Genomic DNA, 22,230 nt, shown 5'->3' on the forward strand with positions numbered 1-22,230 from the left:
TCAATTCTGGTGGATTAGATGTCTTAAAAGAGTTTGCTGTTACAGATACTAACAAATTAAGCAATTTAGCCATAACATTCACTGAATTTTGAATAAACCATCACTTACTAACAAAAGCAAAGACTTTTATCAATCAAGTTGACAAAATATAGCAAAAATTTAATATATGATTATTTTTGGTATGATTTTCCCAAAGCGAACATAAAATGCAAGTATTTTTTGATAAATAGTCATTTTGGGGCAAAATGGATATATTGTACAATATTTTTTGTATCTTTGGGGCGTTCCAATACACCCCAACCAGTTAAGTGTAGCAATACACCACTATGATAAATTTTATATATCTTTGGGGCGTACCAGTACGCCTCAACCAGTTAAGTGTAGAAATGCACCTCTATGATAAATTGTATTTATCTTTGGGGCGTACCAGTACGCCCCAACCAGTTAAGTGTAGCAATACACCACTATGATTAATTATATATATCTTTGGGGCGTACCAGTACGCCCCAACCAGTTAAGTGTAGAAATATACCTCTACGATAAATTGTATATATCTTTGGGGCGTACCAGTACGCCCCAACCAGTTAAGTGTAGCAATAGACCACTATGATAAATTGTATAAATCTTTGGGGCGTACCAGTACGCCCCAACCAGTTAAGTGTAGAAATGCACCTCTATGATATATTGTATTTATCTTTGGGGCGTACCAGTACGCAACCAGTTAAGTGTAGCAATAGACCACTATGATAAATTGTATATATCTTTGGGGCGTACCAGTACGCCCCAACCAGTTAAGTGTAGAAATATACCTCTATGATAAATTGTATATATCTTTGGGGCGTACCAGTACGCCCCAACCAGTTAAAGTGTAGCAATAGACCACTATGATAGATTGTATATATCTTTGGGGCGTACCAGTACGCCCCAACCAGTTAAGTGTAGCAATACACCACTATGATTAATTATATATATCTTTGGGGCGTACCAGTACGCCCCAACCAGTTAAATGTTGAAATATACCACTATGATAAATTGTATATATCTTTGGGGCGTACCAGTACGCCCCAACCAGTTAAGTGTAGAAATATACCTCTATGATAAATTGTATATATCTTTGGGGCGTACCAGTACGCCCCAACCAGTTAAGTGTAGCAATAGACCACTATGATAAATTGTATATATCTTTGGGGCATACCAGTACGCCCCAACCAGTTTAGAGTAGAAATACACCCCTATGATAAATTGTATATATCTTTGGGGCGTACCAGTACGCCCCAACCAGTTAAGTGTAGCAATACACCAAGAAAATTGTGTGTGTTTCTCAAAACTACATATCTTCTTTTACACAAGTTGTTGCAAGAAAATAAGAGTACACACTGCCCAATCAATAGTATGTGTAAAACATAAGGTTTCCTAGTTATTCAGCTCAAATTCTTGATCTATAGCTGCATATCTTTCTTTCAAGTCACAGACTTCCCTCTTTGGAAGGCGATTTTTATGGGTTAAATTTTAAGTCCCAGAACATTAAGGAATGGAAAGAAACTGATGGTGTGTATGGCTGCTTATTTCTTCCTTGGCCACAGTCTAGCAGTTTCCAGTCTCCAGTCCAGGATCCCTTCATCCAATGTAAAATAACCTCATCCTTTTCAATTTTAGTGACTTCTCCAAAGTATGGTCGTGTGCTTGAATCAATGAGGTTTACGGCTGCTATATTCCCAACTTTAATATAGTCAGATACTTCAATAACTTCTTTCGCAAAGTTATAACATTTATATATATCACCACTTTGAAGATCTTCAACTCTAAAAGCAAGGAGCAGAAGGGCAGAAGGACAGAAGATAGCGGTTCTTATTCTCCCTGTAACAATTATCCATTTGCAAAAACAGATCCTTCCCAAGAGTATCCTTGTGCTTCACTAGTGTCCACAAATTGCATGTAATGGTCATGTTTGAATCATGTTGGATATGCTTCAGATCAGTCATAACATATATGCAAACTTGTCACATGGACCTTTAGTGTGAATTAGACCACCTGAAAAGAAAGAGAAGAATGAATATATATATACTACTTCATTGACATGTATGATAAAGAGGTTGTTATTACTTGTTTTCTGCTGTTAAATAAAGTTTGATAATTAACCTACTATGTGCTTTAACAAACAAAACAAAACAGTCACATAATATTTGATGGATACTAAGGCCATTATCTTTATCAGAACAACAAATAAAGAACAGAATTGATTTGACCTCAACCAAAACAATAGGAACACTAGACTTCTTGTAACCTTAGGTGTCCATCCTTATACTATTTATGAAGATAATCAAACTTCCCCTCTTGAGACATTGTGTTGTAAAACAAGGCATCATACAAACAAACACCCTGTATAAACACCCACACACACATGCTGCTCACGCACATACATACTGTACTATACACCAACATGACATTACAATTTCATACTGTAGGATTACAATTTCTCGGAAACCAGAAAACATGATGGTTACACTTATAATGACATAAACACTTTCCGTCTTGTGCACTCTTAGGTCACTTCACAATACCATGGAGGTAAAACAGACCTCCATGATAATACTGACCTGTTATGTGGATGTGGATGTTTTACATCCTTATCACTCTGGACAAAATGTGGCAGATCAGTCTTTGATTGGTCCATTCCATCGACTATAAGGGTATTCAGTTCCAAAGAAACCTGGCACGCCTTAGTGCGGGCAAGATGTTACTGCTCTCCTTTTGACCTAGTAAAAATAGAATATATAATGATACAAAATAAACTCTTAACTGATACAGGGTTTACTATATCAGATAAGAAATATTGATTTGAGTTTTGATCCAATATCATTTGAGAAATAATGTAAATGATATATGGGTCAATCCATGCCAAATCAACAGATTTTTGGGTCGATTCCACGTCGACCCTTTTAGAATCGCCTGGAACTGATATGGTGTCCTGCCATATGTCTCAAAGGATGAAATTGGGCAAAAAAAAGATTTGAAAACTTTTTCGTTGCTAGGTTACGACCCCGCCTAGCAACCAACTTAAAGTGGCGAAAATGAGAGTTACATCAGCCATGCTAACAACATTAAAAACTATTGAAATGTATTAAAAGGGTTCTGTCTAATACTCTTTGACTCCAACCCCCCCCCCACACCCTCCCCATAGTGCACTATGCATATTTGTATACATGCATACAGTATGTGACTGACTTTTACTGCAAAGAGACTGCATAAACATGCATTCAAGGTATACTGAATTATTGGTATGGTCCACAGTGTGCACTATATATGTGTGTACATGTTCAGTACAGTGTTATTTTACACCAAGTACTATTAAATACACACTGTCCAAAATAATGAACAGTATACACACTGTACATGTATTTACTGGTTAAACATTCCTTTTAAATTATTGAAAGTCTTTTAATTTATTGAATTAGCAAACGAATTATACACTACATTGCAAATATTTAAAAAGACATTGAAATATGCACTATGCACTATATATGTGTGTACAAAATTAAGGGCTCTTAAAATGCAATCTGGATTTGGTTGCTAGGCGGGGCCGTATCCTAGCAAGGAAAACTTAAAAAAAAAAATTTTTGCCCAATTTCATCCTTTGAGACATATGGCAAGACACCATATCAATTTCAGGCGATTCTGAGAGGGTCGACGTGGAGGCCACTGTTGATTTGGCATGGATTGACCCATATGTGTGTAAATGTTCAGTACAGTGTTATTTTTACACCAAGCACTAAAATACACACTGTCCACAATCATGTACAGTACACACTGTGTACTGGTCATTCCATTCAATACTGTGCATATTTCAATATCATTTTAAATATTTGCAATTTAGTGTATGCTTTTGCTAATTCAATAATTAAAAGACTTTCAATAATTTAAAAGGAATGTTTAACCAGTACATAAATGTGCAGTGTGTACTGTACATGTTTTTGGACAGTGTTTATTTAAAAGTGCTTGGTCAAAAATAACACTGTACTGAACATGTACACACATATATAGTGCACACTGCATAGTGCATACTGTGCATGTATTTCAATGTCTTTTTAAATATTTGCAATGAAGTGTATGCATTTGCTAATTCACTAAATTAAAAGACTTTTAATATTTTAAAAGGAATTTTTAACCAGTACATACATGTACAGTGTGTATACTGTACATGATTTTGGACAGTGTGTATTTAAATAGTACTTGGTGTAAAATAACACTGTACAGAACATGTACACACATATATAGTGCACACTGTACGCACTGGTTCACATTCATTTTCTATTCTGATATAGGGTTGGGTAGAGGATGTGGGTGGGAGGGGTGGGTTACAAGCATACAGACAATTTGAAGCAGAAGATTACCATACCAAATAATTCAGTATACCTTGAATGCATGTTTATGCAGTCTCTATGCAGTAAAAGTCAGTCACATACTGTGTGTATACAAATCTGCATAGTGCACTATGGGGAGGGTGCTGGGGGGGTGGGGGTGAGAGGGAGTCAAAGAGTATTAGACAGAACACTTTGAATAAATACATTTCAATAGTTTCTAATGTTGTTTAACATCTCCTTGAATGAAGATACAATTTTACCACTGTTTGCCCTCGCAAGCATGTTTCTGTAGAGCTGATGTAACTCTCATATACGCCACTTTAAGCTGCTCATCAGAGCATTAATAACTAATATAAAAGATGTTTTAGCTCATTCTGTGCATCATAACTATACATATCTTACTAATTTTGTATTAAAAACCGAAAAAAAAACTTTTAATTGTGACCAAATTTGACCTTGAAATGCCCAAAATAGCCCAAAATATTGGTAAAATGTGATGTTTGAGGGCGCTGTTCACAGGCATCGTTGAGCATATGACCCTGAAAATGCAGTTTATGTGTAGTCCTTATGCTAGTGGACCACCCTCCTAATTGTTAAGCACCTGTATGCTAATGCTAAGAAGTTGTTGTCATTTGAATTACTCAAATCGGCTTGTGCAAGCATTTTCATACATATGAACGAAGTGATTTTCGCAATTTTTGAGTCGTAAATTTGACTAGATAACACAAAATACACAACTTTTTGACTTGAGTTTTTAAAAATAGGGTCAATACACTCCTGAAAAATGCTATTTAAAAAAAAAAAAAAAATACCCACAGGCCCAAAATGGACCCCCAATTAGGGCCAGAAGTGAGATTTCTTAAGTTTGAGGGCGCTGTTCGTAAAACGTACGACCCGCTTGACTTTTTTTTTGCACTTTTCCCGTACAACTACCACTGGAAAAGGATCCTATGGAAATTAAAACTCAAACATGCCTCTGCTTGTGAATATAGAGCACACTCAAAGTAGGGCCAGAAAAGACCCCTATCTCATTTTCTGCCATTTTAATTACCTGTTACGAAAAATTGAGACCGTAAATTTTCCTCAAAATTAGCTAAATTCGAAGACTGGCCACATGTCTTCCACAATATCTGCAATATCAGACATAAAATACTTTACATTTATGCAAAAAATGCCTCCAAACTTGACACAAATTAAGTGCTCTTAAAATGCAATCTGGATTTGGTTGCTAGGCGGGGCCGTATCCTAGCAACGAAAATTTAAAAAAAAAATTTTTTGCCCAATTTCATCCTTTGAGACATATGGCAAGACACCATATCAATTTCAGGCGATTCTGAGAGGGTCGACGTGGAATCGACCCAAAAATCTGTTGATTTGGCATGGATTGACCCAAAAGTGTTCTGTCTAATACTCTTTGACTCCCTCTCACCCCCACCCCCCCCAACACCCTCCCCATAGTGCACTATGCAGATTTGTATACATACAGTATGTGACTGACTTTTACTGCATAGAGACTGCATAAACATGCATATACTGAATGTTTTGGTATGGTAATCTTCTGCTTAAAATTGTCTGTATGCATGTAACCCACCCCTCCCACCCACATCCTCTACCCAACCCTATATCAGAATAGAAAATGAATGTGAACCAGTGCGTACAGTGTGCACTATATACTGTATGTGTGTACATGTATGTTCTGTACAGTGTTATTTTACACCAAGTACTATTTAAATACACACTGTCCAAAATCATGTACAGTATACACACTGTACATGTATGTACTGGTTAAAAATTCCTTTTAAAATATTAAAAGTCTTTTAATTTAGTGAATTAGAAAATGCATACACTTCATTGCAAATATTTAAAAAGACATTGAAATATGCACAGTATGCACTATGCAGTGAGCACTATATATGTGTGTACATGTTCAGTACAGTGTTATTTTTCACCAAGCACTTTTAAATAAACACTGTCCAAAATCATGTACAGTATACACACTGCACATTTATGTACAAGTTAAACATTCCTTTTAAATTATTGAAAGTCTTTTAATTCATTGAATTAGCAAAAGCATACACTACATTTCAAATATTTAAAATGACATTGATATATGCACAGTATTGAATGGAATGACCAGTACACAGTGTGTACTGTACATGATTGTGGACAGTGTGTATTTTATTTGCTTGGTGTAAAATAACACACATACTGAACATGTACACACATATATAGTGCACACTGTACGCACTGGTTCACAATTTTCTATTCTGATATAGGGTTGGGTAGAGGATGTGGGTGGGAGGGGTGGGTTACATGCATACAGACAATTTGAAGCAGAAGATTACCATACCAAAACATTCAGTATACCTTGAATGCATGTTTATGCAGTCTCTATGCAGTAAAAGTCAGTCACATACTGTGTGTATACAAATCTGCTTAGTGCACTATGGGGAGGGTGCTGGGGGTGGGGGTGAGAGGGAGTCAAAGAGTATTAGACAGAACACTTTTAATAAATACATTTCAATAGTTTCTAATGTTGTTTAACATCTCCTTGAATGAAGATACTACGTTACCACTGTTTGCCCTCGCAAGCATGTTTCTGTAGAGCTGATGTAACTCTCATACGCCACTTTAAGCTGCTCATCAGAGCATTAATAACTAATATAAAAGATGTTTAGCTCATTCTTTGCATCATAACTATACATATATCTTACTAGTTTTGTATTAAAAACCAAAAAAAAAATTTTTAATTGTGACCAAATTTGACCTTGAAATGCCCAAAATAGCCCAACATATTGGTAAAATGTGATGTTTAAGGGTGCTGTTCACAGACATCGTTCAACATATGACCCTGGAAATGCAGTTTACTTGTGGTCCTTATGCTAGTAGACCACCCTCTTAATTGTTAAGCACCTGTATGCTAATGCTAAGAAGTTGTTGTCATTTGAATTACTCAAATCGGCTTGTGCAAGCATTTTCATACATATGAACGAGGTGATTTTCGCAATTTTCGAGTCAGAAATTTGAGTAGATAACACAAAATACACAACTTTTTTACTTGAGTTTCTAAAAATAGGGTCAATACGCTCCTGAAAAATGGTATTTAAAAAAAAAAATTGTAATATACCCACAGGCCCAAAATGGACCCCCAATTAGGGCCAGAAGTGAGATTTCTTAAGTTTGAGGGCGCTGTTCATAAAACGTACCACCCACTTGACTTTTTTTTGCACTTTTCCCGTACAACTACTACTGGGCAAGGATCCTATGGAAATTAAAACTCAACCATGCCTTTGCTTGTGAATATAGAGCACACTCAGAGTAGGGCCAGAAAAGGCCCCTATCTCATTTTCTGCCATTTTAATTACTTGTTACGAAAAATTGAGACCGATCCAATGACCTTTCTCTGAACTTTAGGGTTTGTCATCTTAGTTAGGGCTACTATATCCAATTTGTAGTTCAAGCAAGTTTTTGAAAGAGATAAGTGTTAACTAGGAGCATCACTGACACACCCACACATATAGAGGACTTGAAGGAATAGATAGTCTTTCTATTGCTTTTGACTTCTGCAAGGATTCAAAAAGGAAAGCAGACATCAACTTTTAATTCTAAATTAGTAAAATATTTTGACTCACTTAAGATGATTAAGATGAACTTCTTGCAATTGTCGGCATTCTTCATTTTCCTTTCCACTCCTTGTTCTTTCCGCTACCTCTTTCAAGTACCACCCACAGTAAACTCAGTCGTCTAGAAAAATATAATGTTGAAATACTTTAATTAAGCATTTAAAGTATAAGTTTTACTTCACACAATGGTGTAAAATTGAACTGCTTAACCTAATCAAGAAAAAGTTATGTAGTGATTAGTGATAGAGTTTTATTGTGTCAATTTGAACCATGTTGTTTTTATGAATACCCATAGAATAATGCAATGAGCATGTTGAAATTGTTTACTAATTATAACTGAAGTTAAGCATTCTTTTAGGTACTTTAGAGAATTCCTTTAAAGGAGTATAGGGTGTTGAGAGTAGCTAATTGAGAAAAGAACAAGTAAAGCTGTACAACATCTTCTCATGTTATTTATTAGACCAATTGATAGGGATGTTTGGAAATAAGACCCTAATCATTTTCCCAGACAGTTGAGGTAAATGTCCTCAAAGGTGGAAATTAAAACAATTAAAGAAGTTTGACCAAAGGTAAGCATATTTCAATTTCTGGCATATTTGGGGGAACTTTCTGAAAATGTCACTATCTAAGGGAGTTGTTCATTGACATTTCAGCAGAAAGCACTTTTACTCCTGATTTGAGTGGAGGTTGCAATCAAACTTATGTCACATGTTCTTTAGAACTTCTTTAAATCAAAATTTTTGACAATAATTCTAATGTTTTTAAGGAATGATAATGCAGCTTTAGTGGCACACTAGCTGTGAGGTGTATTCTCTCCAGTATGTACAGTACAGTCTTTGTGCTTGCTGAAGCTGAAGCTAACAATAGAGACACATGAATTTTTCTGAAGAAATGTTTAATGGACTGCACATGTAGTTAACTAAACAGATTAAATGTCACTGGATTGTATGAAGTTAAAGCCTCCATAGTCAGCAAAGATAAATGGATGCAATGCCTGTGGTTTTGACACCCCGGGCTATAACCCACCAATTGTGATTGATCAGCAGACCATGTACAGTACTTGAAAGTTATCATTTGTAATGTACACAGCTATTGTTTGTGTGATAATTCTGGCAAAACAGTCTTACAACAACACTTTCGACCTCACAAGTTTCAGTTTACTTTATCAATGTCTTCATGCTAGTTAATCAATTTAAAGCTACTAGGCTAGCTATGAGGAATTTGAAATTTTATTCCCCTTTTCCCATGCAATGTATGCAACAATAACTGTCATAAATCCATGCACATTCACAAGATAAAATAATTAGGAATCTTGAACTCTTCTAAAGATTTCCATAAAGTATTCCTTGGAAATGATGCTTTGTTCACCAATGCCAATTTCTATCATTTCCTTCTTCATGCGTGCATGGAGAGAAGTCTTTGTGTATGACACTGGAAGGTGCACTTCTGTTTTGTGGGGCATGTAATCTCCAATATGTTCAAATAAACACCTCATCCAAGCTAGTGCAAATGGGGTTTTTGTTCTCATCCTTTTCTTGCCTTTATTGCCATGAATTGCATTTTTCTTGCCAACTTGAAATTATTTCAGACAATCTTTGAATAACTTGCTACTAATACCAAAGAACATACAAAATGCTTTCTCACATACAATCTTCCCACAAATTACATAAATAGAACAAGATTTGTCTCAGGTGTGACATGATCTTTCCTGATGAATCCAAATCTTGTCCAGAGTGAATTGCTTTAGCTAAGTTTCCCTCACTTCACTAACCTCTAGAAAAGACTGTTCTAGGTCATCGTAAGAAAGCGATTTGATACAGCTACCATCACAGCAATCAGATTGGAACATAGGCAGTGGATCAAGTGCTTGATTGGGTCTCCTTCATTTTTTCTCACTCCTGGTAAAAAAAAAAGGTTTTGATCACATGAAGAAATTGATGCAGAAAATTCTCTGGCAATACCAAAGCTACTGCTACTACTTCCATTTGAACTTATGTCAAGGTACAACCACAGCGAATCATTTGTTGTATCTGGAGAAATAGTACTGATGTTGTGACTCACAGTGACTGCCCCATTCAAACGGCAGTGAAAGTTTTGTTTTAGTATGATTATTTAAAGTTGGTTCCTCTTCCAAATTTTCCATTTCATTATCCATGCTCACGTTCCTTTTAAGTGTATTAGGTAGGGATGTATTTCCCTTGCTTTTGTGTGGAGATAAGAAAAGAGTTGGCTCAATGTCCAATTTGTCAGGATCATCCTCTTTACATTCTGACAGAAAACTGGTAATTTGTTAAAATTTGTAAGGGTTCCTTCACACATTTTGTTTCCCATGTAAGTGGAGCACAATGACAAATGAGCACAACTAAATCTTCATTTACTCAGCTGCACACCACAATAATATGAGCCATGAATGTGAAACAGTATCCAAAGGCATGCATTGAAAGAGTAAGTCCTCACAGCATGACCACTGCTCAACAGTTTTACTCCCTTTCTGTGGTTAACCCTGCTTTTGAAGACTATATATTCACTGTTGGTTGCTGCAGTATAGACTGCCTTACACTGTGATATGAACTGGCTAGGTGTCATATGATCCTTTATTGACACACTGTTTGACCACAACCAAAGAGGCAAAGTTTTCAGGTTTTATTTCCACAATGGAGTTGCAATCAGGCAAGACAATATTGTTGTGATTGATTGCTTCTGAGGTTAGTACTTTATGCAGACTGTGTAGCCCTGTTATGAAATCTTGCACATCTGTGAGGTAATGTGGTTGTATGGAGGGAGAGGACTTCTCCAATGTCAGTATCAATGCTGCAATGTTGAAAAGTGAATTTTTAGTTGACAATATTTTGTCGAAATGGTAGTGTTCTACCAAACTTCAGTACAACTTGTAAAAAAGGACAAAACTCATTAACTTCAATAAAATAGCCTGACCTTCAATAATTTTCCTAGCCATTGGGACACAGTCCCTAGTTCCCACAATCACACATAGTGAGAGCAACAAATGTGAGTAAAAATCTGCACACTGGACCATGCAGGGACATATATATATGCCAAAACTGTTATTTATGTTTTGTTATTTTTTTCTTGGGGGAGGGGCATGTTTGTAACTGGAAAAGCCTGAAATAAATTATAGCAATTTGCACCATGTACAGTATGCAATAATGAAGTATATGAGCACATTTGCTGCTATAAAGATTAAATTTGAAAATTAGCACTTACCTAAGTTCTTAAATCTGTTCTTGGACTTGTGCTTTTATACAAGATCCAGATCAGATCCTCTGATTTTATCAGACGATCATCTCTCCACGGGGTAAACTGATGCATTGATCCAGTCGCATTTGCACTCGAGCCGTACTATGGATCTGATCCTTGCCCGGGCCGGTAAAAAATTCGGATTGGAAATGTGTCACTCGCAGCCGGAAATCGCGTACTAGTAGTACATTTGGTCCAAAACTCGTTTTCAAGGTTCATGGCCTAGAGTGACAATGCTACGTAAGATTCATAGGTCAGTTATGATTATTATGTTGTATTGTATCGACGATGGTCAGGAATTCAGGATGCAAGCTTTTTACGAAAAACACCCGATTTCGAAGAAGAGTTGACGATAAAAATCGTGTCAGTATGGACGCTAGCAACAAGTGTAGAATTTAAAACGATAGGCTCAATATTCGGAGTTGCCCTGGGACAGGGAGTACAACGTATGTGTCATAACACACGATGTTTTTGTGCGATTACACTTACAGTATCTACTGTACTACCAGGGAGTTGTAATGGGTTGCGGCACAGCTGATCTGTCAATCACTTAAAACTAGTACGGGGTGGCCAAAGGTCATTTACGGTTAGCATAATAATAATCAGGGTTACCAGCGACAAGTAACAAAAAAACGTTAGATTTGCCAAAATAAAACCCCAGAAAACGCTAGATAATCAGTTTCACTCACTTGTTATGTGTTGTTTTCAATAATTCGTTGACTGTTCGTTGCACTGATTCATATCATAGGCAGTCTAGTGATTATTTTAACAAGTTAAAACGGTTAATAACAATCAGGAAATAATACAAGAAAATTAACTGTGGATTTTAAACCCAAGTATGAAAAACCCATTAATATTAAAGCAGTTCACGCGGTATTATAGTGTAAAAGCCACGGAAGCCTATAAATATATTTTATTGGGTTGCCAAGTGGTAATTTGGTCTCAAAGTTTCAGAAAACAAAGTAATTATTTTGTGAATTACCGATTTGGTGCGATTTTTGATAAAACGTATGCTGGAACCCTAGAAAGGTGAAAAAAAATACGCTAGATCTATTGTGTGAAAAGGCTAACTCTGGTAACCTTTATAATAGTACTGTAGTAGACTTGTTTAGTTGTACTGTGTAAAAATATGCACTATGCGGAGTTCTCATCAGTATTACTTGTCAAACACACATGCATATAGTCTTATTTGTGTTAGGTTAGCCTTTCTGTAGAAGTATTCATTTGTGGTTTACATGGATACATTTGGAAAATGTCGCTTTCACTTGTGTAAACAGTAGCACGGTGGGGTATGGGGGCAGGGGCATGGAGATCTGCCCCACATCGATGCTAACCCCAGCTCCCAACGACTTTGCTGATGCTATATAAACAACGGTCGACCTGACCACCTCCCCTCCCCCCTCCCCACCCAAAAAAAAATAGCTGCATACTTGTAAGATAAATTATGGTATATTTTTTCAGCCAGCTTGTGATCATAACATTAAAATCACTTGCTATAAAGAATATCATTATATCCCCACCCCCCCCCCGCCTCACCTATACACATACACATACACATTTCTGTTGCGACAAGTCCATTACAATATAGTCCTAGCCTACGGCGCTCAACCCATAGCTATTTTCACTTAATTAATCGCACTAACATTGACAATACATTTAAAGCCTCCTAATGTGGCAAAATACATCAAACTTCCATGATAATTTTGGAAAACAGTAAAATGCTTGTGTCTAATTGATAGGGTTATTTTAATTTTGTTTGGAGTATAATTATACAAATTTACCAATTTACTCTGTGCATTGTGATCAACTCCTAGCTGAATAATGTTACTATATAAAGGAAAATACCTAGTCTCCACAAAAGAGGGAAAAAACACATTTTAGCAACAAGATGGAATAGAGGGCGTACTTTTTTGCGACGTGGAAAACACACATATCTCTGGATCTAAAGGTGTTACAAAATCCTCCTTTACATATGTCATTGTCATTAACACAATTAAAAAGATGGGTAAAATTCAAGGTCATATGTATCAATTTGAGAAAAATATCATGTATATATTTTACAACCAAAATTGTTTATTCGCCGACTCTAGGCATATACTCTCATTTAGGATTTGTTCATATTCAGCACTTCTTATTGATTAATATTTTCGGAAATAAGATTGGAAACTGATATGCAGAAGTTATACACAAAATCTATCACATTTAGGGTTGGGGATCTCGCCACCACCTATAGTTAGTGATGTATTGAATTCGTATAGATTATGCCCGCACGTCATTGAGGTTTAAATTTTGTAATTTTTGTGAAATAATATGTGATACGGAAAAACAGATGTACTTCGGGTTCTTCATCCATCATTACTGTCCTCTTTCATGTAGTAAAGGGGGGGGGGCACATCACTTACTTATGGAGGCACAATGTGTATTGTTAAATGCCGTCCAGGGGGAGGGGTGATAGGGGAGAGTTCTCCCTTCCACTTTGTGAATTTTGGATCAATTTTAAGGGTCCTCAGATGCAATCTGGTGCTATATTTAGAAACTTGAAGTAATTTTCGGGCTTGCATCTGTCCAATATTGATGTTTTTAATTTAGGCAAATAAAGATTTTTTTCTGAGTATTTTTTTTTTAACACTACAACCGCATCTGAAGAGGAAGGGCACCTGGGGCACGATTTTTTTCAGGCCCCAGCCCCCCCCCCCCCTTCGGCGACGCCACTGATGGGTACGTGAATGGTACTTAATGGTAACTGGTTTCTTACTATCATAGGAGGCACCCCATACTATAGCCCATCTATCAAAACGGGAAAAAGACATTACGATTAACATATATACATAGACAACATATGTACTGCACGCAGCCGCGTACACTACACATATACATATTGGTTAACATGCATGTGTGCCCACGCTTTCTTGTGCCCACGCTTAGGCATTGTCCCCACGCTTGAGAAAGTATGACTGAAATATAGTAGTCTTCACAGAAACTGTTTGAAAATTAAGCGATTTAGAAGGCATTAAAACCCAATACAAACGAGTAGACCCTTTAGGAACTGCACTATTTAAGAAGCCTATATATTACAAACTTTCTTGAATCCTCTTTCCGACCCCCCCCCCCCCCGCGCCTCTTTATTTTTCAAAGGTGTTGCATACGGGGAAGTTTTGGTCTCCAGTTAGGTTCAAACCTTGTTATATGCAACTACAATAGGTTATTTCGAAGGCTTAAAGTTATGATGTATTGGCCCCATATATGCTACATATTAAAATATGGTCACCTTTGGGTAAAATTCTTAAACCGTTTGATTACCATCTAGGAGGAATTTTACCTCACTGGGAAATTCAGTCATCTATAGGTGCCTATGACATACCGATCTTGAGAGACATTTACATATTGGTATACGTTGTCGTATGTATCCGTGTCGGTTTCTTGAAAAATATACGAACTCAGAAGTTCAATGGTAATGCAGGACACTGCGAGTTTCGCCCGTGTATTATTCGACGTGCCGTGTGTATGCGTACACTCAGGGACGTCGCTAGAGGGGTGGGGGTGTCTCACACCCACCCCCAATCTTTGTAAAACTGATGATAGTTGGAAAATTTGAGTGCGACAGTCCGAATTTCCGACTGTCTCACTCTAATTTTTCCGACTGTCGCACTCTAATTTCATATATTCTTGTAATTTGTGAGTGACCTACAATTTTCGGTCAAAATTGACCTTTAATCAGTCATATTTACCACGTTTTCCTTGTCACATTTAGAAATTGTATCTCGCGATCTTTCTACTCCACCATACAAAACTTCGTGCGATTTTGAATACTGTAAAAAGAAATGCCTAATAAAATTACTGTACAACGTATACGATAAAAACGCTCAATGCTTATCTACGGAAGCTTTAAAGTGCCATCAACATGAGAAAAACTTTGCCCCATAGGGTGAAATTTTTCAGTAAATTGTTTAGATAACAAGATAAAATCTTATAAAAAAAATAAAAAAATGTTGGATTGCTTAGTTGCTTTAACTGAGCAATTGAACAATTTTCTACAAAATGATTAATTGACAACTTATCATATCTCGTGAATTGGACATTTTGCTGCAAAATGTTCAGTTGTTCACTTCATTCCATCTGAGCAATGAAAAATTTTCTGCAAAATGTTTAATTGACAACATATCTTATCTTGTCAATTGGACATGTTTTGGCAAAATGTTCAATTGTTCACTTCATTCCAATGGAGCAATTGAAAAATTTCTGCAAAATGTTTAATTGATTAGTAACTTATCGTATCAGTCGTCAACTCAACATTTTCCTGCAAAATGTTTAAGTGTTCATTTCATTCCATAATGCTCAGTTGGAATGATGTGAACAATTGAAATTGTTTTCATGCAAGTGATAAATAGCCCCCCCCCCCCCCAAGAAAATAATATTAAGCGCGCTAGGAAAAAGCACTGTATTTTGGGGTAATTCACTATGTCGTCGAATATAATTTGTTGAAAAATGGTTTTCCCCTTTGTTACATTAACATAGCTTTTGTAGTTAGTAGTCTATGTAGCCTATCAAAATTGCAGTCGCGAAAGATGGGATGTCTGACTAACACTCACCGTATCGTTCACGAGTAGTGCGGGTTTGGGGGGGGGGGGGATACAAGGCAGCAGTCGGAATTTTCTGGCTCCAAAACCCATCCAGTTGGAATTTCAGCCACTGCCTCCCCCCCCCCCCCCAACTTCAGGCCTTAGCTACGTCCCTGCGTACACTCACTTTAAAATTGCAAGGGACAACCTAAATGTATACAACCCTGTTGAATACTAAAAATATCCTAGTGGGAATGTGTGATAGTGAGTAATGATGTAAAATTTGTTGTACACATAGGTTAACGTTTCATTTATCTGTTCTTCAGGAATCACGCAATAACAGAAATTCAATGATATTTAACGGTAACGGGTCTAAGACTATAGTCAACTATCCCCATTCCCTCTTTTGTGGTATGTTATTTACATTTTCTATTGTGTACTTTGCAAAGAGGGCAATTATGTACGTGAACAGGCTCCCGGTTCCGCTTACGTTTTAGTAATCACAAATAGTATATTTCGTGATAATTTGATCAGATTCCCCGTTTCCGAACATTTCAATCTTCATAGACATTCTCTCAAAAACTAAAAATGTATTTTAATTGCCTCGAACTTCAAATTCGCTACTGAACGTAAACGTAAAGAAATCGATTGGATCTTTCGTATTAAGTCACCGGCCTCGACAAAGACTTGGGACCCCTTAAGTGCCTTAACAACTATCAGTTCTACAAACATGTTATCCGTTCTTTGCTCATTCATCCGCTTCCTGTATAGTCATGGTTTATTTGGTTTTTAATTCCATCAATGCAACTTACACTTATCTAGCGTCAAAATTTCATTGTGTTAGTATATTTTGTACTTTTCATTCGACTGCCAAGTATTGCTAACGAAGGCCCCAAGGGGACCGAAATTCTAATATATTTTCTAAAACTTTACTCCTTATTTGTCAATTATGAGTCATATCTTATTTCTCTGGTTTTCTATAATAATAATGATAATAATAATAATAATAATAATAATAAATATATATATATATGTATATATATATATGTATATAGAAATATATATTTATGTATATATATATATATATATAAATATATATATATATATATATATATATGTATATATATATATATTATTGCAGCCTTATTTTCAATGAAATGCATCATATATTTGTTTAATGCAGCTTCTTTGTTATTCCCATCCATCCATACCTATACACGTACATGCATTGCATACATACACTCACGCATGCACACATGCATACACCATGGAGGGAAAACTGTTTTTACCTCCATGGAGGTTAAACTGTTTTTACCTCCATTTTACCTGGTTTTTTTACCTGTTTTTGACCTCCATGCATACACATACTGGTAGGTATATAAATGATCCTATTCGCCAAACACACTGTTTTCATTATTTACAACAATAGTTCTAATTAAAGGCTAAGGCCATGGCATGTCGTCAACTTAAAAAACGTTAACCTTCATTTCCTGTGTGAGAGAACGCAACGTGATAGGAATGATTACGTAATATCATCTTTCATCGGCCCTCTCGATGTTGACCGCAAACGTGGAGATGTTCAACCAGACTTTGTTGTCTTTTTTCTACCACAAACATCCGCACTATTATTTGATATCGTTAATTTTCACTGTGGTAGTTGCATACACATACGTATACGTTTGTTAGACCAGGGAGTTGTTCAGACCGCCAACGTATTTATACCCTGACAAGGTTAGACTGCTCATGCACGGATGCACCAAACGCAAAATCGTAGAGCCGAAGTTGCGAAAAAGTTCGAAACGCCTAAATAATAATTTTATAAAATGACGAGACCAAGAAATTGGTGTGTGGCAGAGGAAGACTCAAGATTTTTCTTTTTTTCGGACTTGTCCGGACTCTACTTTTGGAACCAAAGAGCCCTTGTCACCAATTACATGAAGATTCGAAATATACCGCCGATCCCAAACAGCATTAAGGTGAGGAAAATTTTTGGACTTATTTCCGTATAATGAAATATATTTTGTGTTAAGAATAACCAAGTGGAGTTTTTGGTTCTTGCATGTATATGGGTATGCTTTTAAAATAAATTGAAAGTGCATAGCCAATCGCCCCAAATCATAGCACGCTAAAATTGCTAGGCGTTTTCAAAGAGTACTTTCCTGGAAGCATTCACTCTCCATTTGTTCTCAAATATTCTAAATGAACACCCAAAGCCTTTCTTACCAAGGAAGTGATACTTCCCATGTTCGTACACTACTTGCAAGTACAACTTTCTCAGACAAATTATTCCATAACCCTCTGAGAATAAAAAGGAGTTTTGACAAATATATGGTACTTATAACTTCTGGAGTTTAAGACATTGATCTCTGGTAATTCTGCTTGGCAAACCTGAAAATGTCAGTGAAGGATAAAATGTCTAAACCATACCATTCTTGAAAAACCGAATCAAGTCACCGCGTAATTAACCGACCTATAACCTCCATTGTGGTGGGTGGGTTAACTGTCAGAATGCACATTATCAGTGTTTTTTATCTTCATACAGAACTGACATCAACAGTGAATACTATTGTTCTCTGACTCGAGTCAAAGGACGCTTGAACCGCAGTGTGCTAATGTAACTGCCAAGCGTAACTTATTTGTGATTGCAGGTGTCCAACCGCAGTGTAGACTAGCATTTAACGTTATACATTGAATTCGAACTTCTTCATGATCTGTCGTCATATTTTGTGTATTACTATTTTTAAGTTGTTGATGCAAGCACATAATGGACACCCTATACATTGCTCTAGACTGACTTTGACGAAAAAAACGTCCGTGTCATGTAGTGTGGCTTGTCTACAACCCAAACTGATTAGAAAGATATTTCAATCAATTCTGACTTGATTGTGAGTGAAAAAATGCTACTTGAAGCAAGTGCAATAACAAGCAAAGCTGACAGCCATTTAACAAGTCAACGAGTGACACTCCTGACGGCAGGGGCGTAGCGAAGGGGTTTTTGTTGGGGGGTGTGGAGAATTTGATTTGCCGACGGATCTGGAAGTGGTGACTGAAATGGGGGGTCTAAGGGGAGGGGGTGTCCCCCTCCCCTTTGGCAATTTTTTAGTTTTGAAACGTCCTTAGATGCAATCTGGTGCATATTTTAAGTCAAATTTGATTTGCCGACGGATCTGGAAGTGGTGACTGAAATGGGGGAGGGGTCTAAGGGGAGGGGGTGTCCCCCTCCCCTTTGGAAAATTTTTAGTTTTGAAACGTCCTTAGATGCAATCTGGTGTATATTTTAAGTCAAATTTGATTTGCCGACGGATCTGGAAGAGGTGACTGAAATGGGGGAGGGGTCTAATTTTTAGTTTTGAAACGTCCTTAGATGCAATCTGATGTATATTTTAAGTCAAATTTGATTTGTCGACGGATCTGGAAGTGGTGACTGAAATGGGGGAGGGGTCTAAGGGGAGGGGGTGTCCCCCTCCCCTTTGGAAAGGTTTTAGTTTGAAACGTCCTTAGATGCAATCTGGTGCATATTTTAAGTCAAATTTGATTTGCCGACGGATCTGGAAGTGGTGACTGAAATGGGGGAGGGGTCTAAGGGGAGGGGGTGTCCCCCTCCCCTTTGGAAAGGTTTTAGTTTGAACGTCCTTAGATGCAATCTGGTGCATATTTTAAGTCAAATTTGGCACGGAAGAAGCTCCCGTTCTCCTTTTTCTATTCAGCTTTCCTTCTTTCTTCCCCTTCCGCTCTCTTCACCTTTTCTCCTTTTGCCGACAGACCCAAAATTTGCCGACAGCGACCAAATTATTGGGGGGTGTGACACCCCCCACACCCCCCCCCGCTCGCTACGCCCCTGCCTGACGGTTTCTACTACTACAATCTGTTTCTGTGATATTTTCCGACGAACAAGAAAACGGCGACCACAGTCGCGTAGTAACATACAAGTGCTACCTCCTTAAGCTTATATTATGTACGTACGTGAATTTGACATAAAACTTGAGGGTCAAAGGTGAACAAGTGAAGTACACTTCATGATGTGAGTTAGTATTAAACGTTAGGCCTACTTCAAGTTGATTCAATGACTAGGATATACCGGCATATTAAATTTATTAGTCCTCTCGACAATTTACGGTACAATTAAAGGCAGGAGCCCAGGAAGTTATTGACCATGCGATTTTGCCAATTTTTCTGACAAGTTCGGTTCGTTGTAATACGCCTCAAATAGAACTTAGAAGAAAAGGGGCCTCTACGGGCTCTAACTTCTAGGTAGCGTGCACACTATTTCCAGATTGAAGTCTGTGTAGGCTAGGTCACAACATCAAAGGTGAGTCCTAATTTCGTGCAGCTATTTGATTAATTCGATTGATGCTTCACGTTCCTTAACCTTCAGCTTTCATTTAAAAAAAAAACAACGTGTGTCTTTGTTGTTTGCACCTACAAATCTGTTAAAATTTCGTAGAAAATAACATTGTCACGTCCAACTCCAACTTAGCAAGAGCTAGGCCCTAAGCCTATTTAATCAGTGAAGCCAGGATAGTGTTAACATATCAAAATTGTTAAAACGTGAAGTGCTCCTAAATCCTAATTTCGTTCCTGTTGTCGGCTACTCCAAAATCCTAAAATTTTATTGCAACTATATAATTAGTTTTGAATCAATATGATATAGTAACAAGGAATATTATTGCTTCAGAGACTGACATGCACCAGTGCAGTAAAATGTTTACAGTCTTCAATTTCATGGGGGTGAAAGCCTCATGTGTACCCCTTCTCCCCTCTGGGTCAGACATTGGGCCAAGATTGGGGTTGAGATATTGGAGTCCAAGGAGTCAAAGGACACTAGCATATTATCATATTCAGGTTTACTAACTGCTCTTTTCCACTTTAAAACAGACCCTCAACATCAGGAAGTAAAGAGAAAAGAAAGGCTCAGCACAAGTTACCTGTGCTTCACAAAAAGAGGAAGAGTAATAAGGATCAGCCAGTTGTCAGCCCTTTAGAATTCATCAAGAAGGAAGTTAATGCAGCATTCTTAGGTGAGAACCCTTAGAAGCTGTCAGGTACGGTAGCAGTACAATATACTGCCTCAGGAATTGGAACTGTTGTGGTTTTAGAACAGGGGGCCCCTACTAGCCAGATTGAGCATGCCAGACAATCTAATCTGGCCCACCAAAAAACAAAGGGAAAAAAAAAAACAAACCTTTTGGTTCACCAATTTACTGGACAAAAAGAAAAATTGAAGAGAATTTGAATAAGCATTAATTTTCAACACGAAAAAACATTGGTAAAAGTTTGTCCTAGATGCTAATGTTATGAAATAGTGATACCATCTCTTTGATGTTACCGAAAAACTCCATCGAGACACCTTACGGGCCTCTTATGTATTTATCTAGGTCATGGATTCAGTTTTCCCACGAGAAGTTTTTAACTATCTTATTGAATCTTGGTACAGGGCCTTTTCCCAAAATAGATTCCATTATGTCTGTGGAACATTCGAGAAGGTTCTCTCACGTGGTATGGAAGTTTCCATAGAAAGGGGATGGACTTCCAAACTCCCAACCAATCAGGGCAGATCAGTGCCAGTGCACTTATTTTTATATCATTAAGCTAATACAGGATGGTCAGGTCATTGGCTGCCTACTGATTGTGCGCAGTGAGATTTTATGGAAGTAAGGTATAAAAGAAAAATGCGGCGGAAAGTTTTATCACTTGATCAGCAAATTTATCACTCCGTCAGCGCTCCGTGATCAGTTCGTCATTGCTTCGTTACTATTTCATCACTCCTAATTGTTTAATTGACGGAGTCAAGTCAAGTCAAGTCAAATCATTGTAATTTAGTTTTATTTGTAAAGAGAATCGACAGAGAAGAAATTATACCGAATCATTAATCAAATCCTATCTCGTCAAATTGTTTTTTGTGTGAAGTCATTGTTTTCTTCCGTTCGAGACATCTCCTGAAGAAGCGTAAATACGGCATCAAGATATCCCAGTACCTTTCTATCGCGAGTCCCGATATAGTTTTACTATCGGAGGAGCCGGGCTCGTCACAATATTACACGGTAAAATTGCGGGGCATCACTTTAATAAATCTTTGGTTATATGTAACCAAAAATGTTTTGTTTTATGATTTCCCCCCACACAAATGGTAGTGTATGAATGAACGGGTGTTAATGCTATCGCTGGATGCACTCGGGCTCCGCCCTCGTGCATCGCTTGCATTATCCCCCGATCGTGCATTTGTGAGTAACGCACGCTAGACCGTTGATTAACCCCTTATTGTTAAATGTTATCATAATAACAATGACTTGCTGCCTACCGTTAAACCATTGATTGTGTTACTCAAAATCATACTAAAACATTGTCTTAGAGATGACACTAATTGATAACAATGACATGTTTTGTTTTTAATCCAGTTTTTGTTCCATTATTTTGTTCTCTAATGATGTTGCT

The 22,230-nt window shown here is 37.2% G+C and overlaps 1 long non-coding RNA gene across 2 annotated transcripts; it reads right to left on the reverse strand.

Moving 5' to 3' along the window:
• Positions 1–1,177: 1,177 nt before the first annotated feature.
• LOC139977486 (uncharacterized) lies at positions 1,178–12,704 on the reverse strand. Of its 2 annotated transcripts, XR_011796557.1 has the most exons (5): positions 11,207–12,704; positions 9,756–9,882; positions 7,994–8,105; positions 2,598–2,756; positions 1,178–2,031 (listed from the first exon to the last, which is right to left on the reverse strand). It is a non-coding gene; the product is annotated as an uncharacterized lncRNA (long non-coding RNA). The 2 variants fall into 2 exon arrangements; XR_011796558.1 differs by lacking the exon at positions 9,756–9,882 and having other exon boundaries at positions 11,207–12,659.
• Between the last annotated feature and the right edge of the window lie 9,526 nt (positions 12,705–22,230).

The sequence above is a fragment of the Apostichopus japonicus genome, chromosome 12 (genome assembly GCF_037975245.1).
Source record: "Apostichopus japonicus isolate 1M-3 chromosome 12, ASM3797524v1, whole genome shotgun sequence".
NCBI lineage: Eukaryota > Metazoa > Echinodermata > Holothuroidea > Aspidochirotida > Stichopodidae > Apostichopus > Apostichopus japonicus.